An 8805-nucleotide genomic window follows, 5' to 3' on the forward strand; every position below is an offset into this window, starting at 1 on the left:
TGGGTCTCACCGAACCATCCGGTTTCGGTACCACAAACATTGTAGAATAGTAACCCCTTCCTTGTTGAAGAAGGGGCACCTTTACTATCACCTGTTGTGAATACAGCTTGTGAATTGCCTGTAACACTGCCTCCCTGCCCGAGGGTGTGGTTGGTAAGGCAGATTTGAGGAAACGGCGGGGGGGGGGGGGGGGGGGGGGGGAAGACGTCTCGAATTCCAGCTTGTACCCCTGAGATACTACTTGAAAGATCCAGGGATCCACCCGTGAGCGAGCCAACTGATTGCTGAAATATTTGAGACGGGCCCCCACCGTACCTGGCTCCGCCTGTGGAGCCCCAGCGTCATGCTGTGGACTTAGAGGAAGCGGGGGAGGACTTTTGCTCCTGGGAACTGGCTGTTTGCTGCAGCTTTTTCCCTCTACCTCTGCCTCTGGGCAGAAAGGACGCGCCCTTAACCCGCTTGCCCTTATTGGGTCGAAAGGACTGTACCTGATAATACGGTGCTTTCTTTGGCTGTGAGGGAACATGGGGTAAAAATGTAGACTTCCCAGCTGTTGCTGTGGAAACGAGGTCCGAGAGACCATCCCCGAACAACTCCTCACCCTTGTAAGGCAGAACTTCCATGTGCCTTTTAGTATCTGCATCTCCTGTCCACTGCCGAGTCCATAACCCTCTCCTGGCAGAAATGGACATTGCACTAATTTTAGATGCCAGCTGGCAAATATCCCTCTGTGCATCCCTCATGTATAAAAGTGCGTCTTTAATATGCTCTACGGTTAGCAATATAGTGTCCCTGTCTAGGGTATCAATATTTTCCGACAGGGAATCTGACCACGCAGCTGCAGCACTGCACATCCATGCTGAAGCAATAGCTGGTCTCAGTATAACACCTGTGTGTGTATATATAGACTTCAGGATAGCCTCCTGCTTTCCATCAGCAGATTCCTTCAGGGCGGCCGTATCCGGAGACGGTAGTGCCACCTTCTTTGACAAGCGTGTGAGCGCTTTATCCACCCTAGGGGATGTTTCCCAACGTGCCCTATCCTCTGGCGGGAAAGGATACGCCATTAGTAACCTCTTAGAAATTACCAGTTTCTTATCAGGGGAAGCCCACGCTTCTTCACACACTTCATTTAACTCCTCAGATGGAGGAAAAGCTACTGGTAGTTTTTTCTCTCCAAACATAATACCCTTTTTTGTGGTACCGGGGGTAACATCAGAAATGTGCAACACATTTTTCATTGCCTCAATCATGTAACGTGTGGCCCTACTGGAAGTTACATTAGTCTCATCGTCGTCGACACTGGAGTCAGTATCCGTGTCGACATCTGTGTCTGCCATCTGAGGTAGCGGGCGTTTTAGAGCCCCTGATGGCTTTTGAGACGCCTCGACAGGCACAGGCTGAGAAGCCGGCTGTCCCACATTTGGTATGTCGTCAAACATTTTATGCAAGGAGTCGACACTGTCGCGTAATTCCTTCCACAGCACCATCCACTCAGGTGTCGACCCCGCAGGGTGTGACATCACATTTATCGGCATCTGCTCCGCCTCCACATAAGCCTCCTCATCAAACATGTCGACACAGCCGTACCGACACACCGCATACACACAGGGAATGCTCTGACAGAGGACACGACCCCACAAAGCCCTTTGGGGAGACAGAGAGAGAGTATGCCAGCACACACCAGAGCGCTATATAACACAGGAATCCCACTATAAATGAGTGTTTTCCCTTATAGCTGCTTATTTTATATATATACTGCGCCTAAATTTAGTGCCCCCCCCCTCTCTTTTTTACCCTTATGTAGCTTGACAACTGCAGGGGAGAGCCAGGGAGCGTCCTTCCAGCGGAGCTGTGAGGGAAAAATGGCGCCAGTGTGCTGAGGGAGATGGCCCCGCCCCTTTTCCGGCGGACTTCTCCCGCTTTTTCTGGAATTCTGGCAGGGGTATTTTTACACCTATATAGCCTTCCTGACTATATATGGTGTAGATTTGCCAGCCAAGGTGTCATATATTGCCCTCAGGGCGCCCCCCCCCCAGCGCCCCGCACCCATCAGTGACCGGAGTGTGAGGTGTGCATGAGGAGCAATGGCGCACAGCTGCAGTGCTGTGCGCTACCTTGTTGAAGACAGAAGTCTTCTGCCGCCGATTTTCAGGAACACTTCTTGCTTCTGGCTCTGTAAGGGGGCCGGCGGCGCGGCTCCGGGACCGAACAGCGAGGTCGGGTCCTGTGGTCGATCCCTCTGGAGCTAATGGTGTCCAGTAGCCTAAGAAGCCCAAGCTACCACCAGTTAGGTAGGTTCGCTTCTTCTCCCCTTAGTCCCTCGTTGCAGTGAGTCTGTTGCCAGCAGATCTCACTGTAAAATAAAAAACCTAAAATATACTTTCTTTCTAGGAGCTCAGGAGAGCCCCTAGTGTGCATCCAGCTCAGCCGGGCACAAGATTCTAACTGAAGTCTGGAGGAGGGTCATAGTGGGAGGAGCCAGTGCACACCAGTAGTCTAAAGCTTTCTTTTAGTTGTGCCCAGTCTCCTGCGGAGCCGCTATTCCCCATGGTCCTTACGGAGTCCCAGCATCCACTTAGGACGTCAGAGAAATGGACATTGCGTTAACTCTAGAGCCCAGCAGGCAAATGTCGCTCTGGGCATCCCGCATATATAGGACCGCGTCCTTGATATGTGCCAGGGTCAGTAGAACAGTGTCCCTGTCCAGGGTATCTATCTCCTCAGACAGAGTATCCGTCCATGCAGCTACCGCACTACACATCCAGGCCGAAGCAATTGCTGGCCTCAGCAGTGTGCCAGAATGTGTATAAACCGACTTCAGGATAGCTTCCTGCTTTCTATCCGCAGGATCCTTTAGGGCGGCCGTATCCGGAGACGGCAGGGCCACCTTCTTGGACAAGCGTGTCAACGCCTTGTCTACCCTAGGGGAGGATTCCCAGCGTAACCTGTCCATTGGCGGGAAAGGATACGCCATAAGTAATCTCTTGGAATCTATCACCTTCCTGTCAGGGGAATCCCACGCTTTTTCACATAATTCATTTAATTCATGTGAAGGGGGAAAAGTCACTTCATGCTTTTTCTCCCCATACATATAAATCCTCGTCAGGGACAGGATTTTCCTCAGAAATGTGTAATACTGTACATCCTTCATTGCTACAATCATGTAGCGGATGGCTTTAGTTATTTTAGGCTGCAACTTTGCCTCATCGTCATAGACACTGGAGTCAGATTCCGTGTCGACATCTGTGTCAACTATCTGGGATAGTGTGCGCTTTTGAGACCCTGACGGCCTCTGCGCTGTAGGATCAGGCATGGGTTGAGACCCTGACTGTCCCCCGGTTACAGTTTTATCCACTCTGTTATGCAAGGAGTTTACATTATCATTTAACACCTTCCACATATCCATCCAATCAGGTGTCGGCACAGTCGGCAGCGACACCACACTCAGCTGCACTTGTTCTGCCTCCACGTATCCTTCCTCATCAAACATGTCAACACAGGTTTAGTACCGACACACCGCACACACACAGGGAATGCTCTGACTGAGGACAGGACCCCACAAAGGCTTTTGGGGAGACAGAGAGAGAGAGTATGCCAGCACACACCCCAGCGCTATATAACCCAGGGATTACACTGTACCTTAGTGTTTACCCTGTAGCTGCTGTTAATATATATATATACTGCGCCTAAATTTATTTGCCCCCCCTCTCTTTTTTACCCTTTAATGCACCTGTATACTGCAGAGGAGAGCCTGGGGAGCGTCCTTCCAGCGGAGCTGTGAAGAGAAAATGGCGCTGGTGTGCTGAGGAAGAAGGCCCCGCCCCCTGAGCGGCGGGCTTCTGTCCCGCTTTAATGTGTAAAAAATGACTGGGGCTCGGGCATATATACAGTCCCAACTGTATATATGCCTTTTTGCCCAAAAGGTACTTAATTGCTGCCCCCCCCCCTGCGCACTGCAGTGACCGGAGTGTGCGGTGTGCTGTGGGAGCAATGGCGCACAGCTGCAGTGCTGTTCGCTACCTTAAGTGAAGACAGGAGTCTTCAGCCACCGATTTCGATGTCTTCTTGCTTCTGTTCTTCTGGCTCTGCGAGGGGGACGGTGGCGCGGCTCCGGGAACGGACGATCAAGGTTAGGTACCTGTGTTCGATCCCTCTGGAGCTAATGGTGTCCAGTAGCCTAAGAAGCGCTACCTAGCTGCCGTGAGTAGGTTTGCTTCTCTCCCCTCAGTCCCTCGTAGCAGAGAGTCTGTTGCCAGCAGAAGCTCTCTGAAAATAAAAAACCTAACAAAATACTTTCTTTTCTAGCAAGCTCAGGAGAGCCCACTAGGAGCACCCAGCTCGGCCGGGCACAGATTCTAACTGAGGTCTGGAGGAGGGGCATAGAGGGAGGAGCCAGTGCACACCAGATAGTACTAAATCTTTCTTTAGAGTGCCCAGTCTCCTACGGAGCCCGCTATTCCCCATGGTCCTTACGGAGTCCCCAGCATCCACTAGGACGTTAGAGAAATTATAGTGTTACAAAGGGACATTGTAATCTGCCCAACTAGCAAATCACCACTCCAATGTTTGGGGGGTCCCATAGTTCCTTAATGAGCTCACTACTGCAGTCAAAGGTTACTTCTCCAGGGCTGACATCCTGTAAAAGTTTGAATGAATACATTGCTCTGTGCAAGCAGGTTGCTAAAGATGTGACAAAAGCTATATAATTTTACCACCAAACAAGATATAAAGTATTAAGGCCTTAAGGTGGGTACACACTAGGCAATGTGCTCTATAAGCGACGTCGCCTAGTGTGTTCCCTTCCCTGCCGGTCAGCGGCAGTGCGTAAACACTGAGCGATATGACAAAAATATTGCTCCGTGACGTCACGCCGCGGCCAGGCATAAAGTTTTTGGACAAGTCCAAACTGAGCGTCCTGCACAGCCGACAGCGAGGGTCAGGCAACGCATCGCTTGGTGGCATACACACTGGCCAATATAGTAAACAACGTCACTCAGGAAGGGCAAAATGAGACGTTGTTTACTATAAATCGCCTTGTGTGTATGCACCTTTAGTTTACAAAGTCAGAATAAAGCTTTTCAGTAAGCCATTTACTAAATAGAAGTAACCAGTTAAACAAGGGTTTATTTAAACAAAGATTCTGTTTACACATTGCTTAACCATGACAAAGAACATCTAAACCATATTTGTTCCACCCTAGCTTTCAAAGGCCAATGGCTATGGCTGAAACACCTTAGCATTCCATGCAAGTATGCTATGAATTAGGTTACTCTTGTTTACATTTCCATTTCTCTCAAAACAAAACATATTAATCCTAATTTTGCTGAACCCATCAAAAAACATATATGCATAACATTCAAATGGAAAACTGCTTTGCACATGAAATTTATTCCACCAATTAAAAAAAAATAAAAAAAAATAATATATATATATATATATGGTCATTTAAAATGACGGATAATTGTACTAATTATACAAAGGCAGGGCAGATTAATTTATTTTCCAAATTCAAAATGGTGAGAAGGCTATTAGCCTTGTTAAGGTCAAGTACCCAGCTGGCATCTAAACAACAGAAGAGATACCTGAAAGTGCGACATGCGGTGGCTAATAGCGATTATACTTGATGGTCAATGAAGAACATTCCACTGACTTTCATGCTTACAATACAAAAAAGAAATAAAATAAGTGGAGCAAGCAACTGCACGACAACACTCTTAAATGCAGGTACAAATGCCAGTGGGAATAGTGACATGGGATACAATGGGGTCCGAGGTAACCCCCATTTACATGGGTTAAAATACTAGTACAATGTATGTATTTTGACAACATGGCCTAAATGAGAACAATTATGGCCCTGTGATGAAAGCAGCAATAACAGATAATAAAATGAACAATCCTGTTGTAGCTATATATTCACAATAAGAAAACACTTCACGCTTCCTGCAGCCACTGAACTGCGATTTTCCATCTCTTATTTAACCTAAAACAAACTAACTTTATATTAGAACTCTGGGACTGCACATAATAAATGACACTGCACTCACTGAACATTATTCCGCATCTACAATCCTGCAGCGTAGCTCAGACCACCCCGCTTGATGTAATTAAGGCCTTCTTTTATTCAGTTAGAAAAAAAAAAAAAAAAAAGGATCAGTGTTTTGTAAACTGTTTAAATTATAAGCAACCAGTTATCCAATGAATTAAACACAGATTGTTTACCCATGTATGACATAGAACACAGAATTTCTCCAAACCATAATTGCTCCATCCTGGCCCTGTATTCTAACTCCTATTGCTGAAACACTTATCACCCCATGCAAGTATGCTATGAGTTGTGTTACTTTCCTTTACATTTCCAGTTAATAGAAAATAGGATCTTAACTAAAACATTATTAAACCCATAAAAAAAAAAACAAATACATGTAATATTCATATAGAAACTGGGGAGAAAGCTGTTAGCCTGGACTTAAGAGGTACAAATCAGAAACTATATAGTCCAGAACGAACAACAGAGGTCATGCGAGGAGTATAAGCCCAGGTGCACTGGCTTTTCATATACCTTGCTCTACCTACATAAGAGTGCTAACCTATGTCAAGGGCTGCTATGAAGTAGTAGAGGGGAATACAATAGCGGTTCATTAAATTAAAGCCTCTTTCACTTATTAGACCTGCAATTGTGCATCTCTGGTTTATCTCTGGAATTCCAAACACTAGATCACACTGATCTGAACAGTTTCCAGTTAATTCTGCCTAGCCATACTCTGTGTAAAAGGTACATAAAGAACATGGTTAGACAAGAACCAACCATGTTTGTTGTTTTTTTTCCCCTCTCATTTTATGCCATTTTTTTTTTTTAAGCTAAATTCACATCCAACTTTTCCAAGTGCTGCACACATCCTGAACACGGGTAGTAGAATTTAGCAACTGCAGAAGTGTCAAAGCGTACAGAAGTTTTTGCTAATGGTATGGCCCTATGCTTTGAAGTAGTGATAAAGACAAACAAAATTAAATAAAATGCACAATAGACCCATGCCTAACTGTATTATGTATGTACTCTAAATATTAATAAAATAAAGACACAAAGGTATGCTCACATGCATGTGACTGGGAGCTGTGAAAAACAAAAATAAGGCATCTGCCACAAAATATGTAAATAAAAACAATTTAAAAAAAAAAAAAAAAAAAAAAACAAGATTTCACAAAATAAGTCTCCAGACTCCGTGGAGGGGAAAAAAATCCAATCCTGATCTTTGATCCTATGGTATAAACCAGTTTATTTGCATCCCAGCATTAAATCCAAGATTCTTAATCCCTGAAAATGGAGAAGAGAAGGGGGGTACAAATTTGGAGGCTTTGGCCCCTGGTTTTTCAGTTTGTCCGGTAATGTGGCAATTATATATTTGCTTGAAGTCCTTTCTGTTCCACACCAACATAGGAGTGGAGGTGAAAGCCTGTGTGTTGTTCCTGAAAGGGGAGATTCCAAATGACATACATTATTGATCAAAAATGCAAGAAACAACCCCCTCCCAAAAAACAAAACACCACTGGTTCTCCACTCCAGTGCTCTAGCACATCAACAAGCCATGTTTTGAAGATCTCAGTCTGAGACAGGCAGGACTATTAATGACCCAGCCAAGTAGCTCAATCCATAAATTGAAATAAATCCTTAAAAACACAACCTATCAGGGGTACTTGATAAACTTTGAAATAAGTATTAGGACATAAAGAAGTCCTAAAACAATATTTATTTTCTACCGACAAGGACCATATTATTCTAATGTAATGCCTATCTTTTCCTATGGGGGATATCCACCAAGTTGCAAGAAACAGGAGTTTTTCCACCAATTTTCTTTTTTTTTTTTTTTTTTTTTAATTATACAGATTTTTCTTCTACAAGCTATCCAATTAGCCGACATGCCAAAAGTTGCGGACCTATACATTTTTGATTCGCAATCATGATCCCTTTCCACAGCCTCTGGCCAGCTCCCACTTGCTGGAGATGTAACTCCCAGGGACAGCAGTTATCGCTACTGTGGTCCCTACAAGTTAACTTTAGTACATAGCAGGGATATGTTCTTTCAAAATGAATATCTGGGTCACGATATGAAAATGTTAATTGCGGCAGTGCCACTATACATGGGCCGCTAAATATGACGTTTGTCTCTGTACTTATTTTTTATAGATACTGGTAAACAATATATACTGCTTGTTATTTTCCTGATACTCATTTAGTTTAGCGTTTACTCTAGGTGGAGGGTGTTAGGGAGGGGGGCATATTTACATTTGAGGACAAAATTTTAGACATGATGTATTACTACAGCTGTAACGATACAATGGGAGAGATTCAATTGTTTGAAAAGTTGGTTGGGTGTCTGTTTTTTCTTAACAGTTGAATACAGCCCATTATCTCTTAAACTGTCCTCCAAAATGTAAATATGCTCCCCTCACTGATCAGCACCCTGCACCTAGAGTGAATACTATTTAAAATTTCACAATTCAGGAGGATCTGAAATTATTTACTCTTAGCTGCTAGTAAGACCAGTCTTTAATGGTTACACATTTCCCATAATATTTTTAGATTAAACAGTTTTAGGGGGATACCCAATTAGCCCCTGTAATTTACCGGGGTTAATTGTCCCGCTGGGGGCTATCCTATTACTCCCGATAAGCCAGCACGAGCGGTGGCTTATCGGGGGTTACCTGAAGCTGCACCATGTGCCGGCTCCTGACAGCACCCGGTGCAGCACTGCTCCTACGGTCACATGGCTGCTCCCCTGTCATGTGACCACTGCCAGGGGCAGA

At 45.1% G+C, this 8805-nt stretch overlaps 1 protein-coding gene across 1 annotated transcript in view; it reads right to left on the minus strand.

Annotated features, from left to right (window-relative positions):
• Nucleotides 1-5107: 5107 nt before the first annotated feature.
• Nucleotides 5108-8805, minus strand: part of YTHDF2 (YTH N6-methyladenosine RNA binding protein F2) — a 47898-nt gene continuing 44200 nt past the window's right edge. Inside the window, exon 6 of the mRNA XM_063954661.1 lies at nucleotides 5108-7467. The gene's annotated coding sequence lies outside the window, so the exon portion shown is untranslated. The remainder of the gene's footprint in view (nucleotides 7468-8805) is intronic.

This window comes from Pseudophryne corroboree, chromosome 2, assembly GCF_028390025.1.
Source record: "Pseudophryne corroboree isolate aPseCor3 chromosome 2, aPseCor3.hap2, whole genome shotgun sequence".
Taxonomy (NCBI): Eukaryota; Metazoa; Chordata; class Amphibia; order Anura; family Myobatrachidae; genus Pseudophryne; species Pseudophryne corroboree.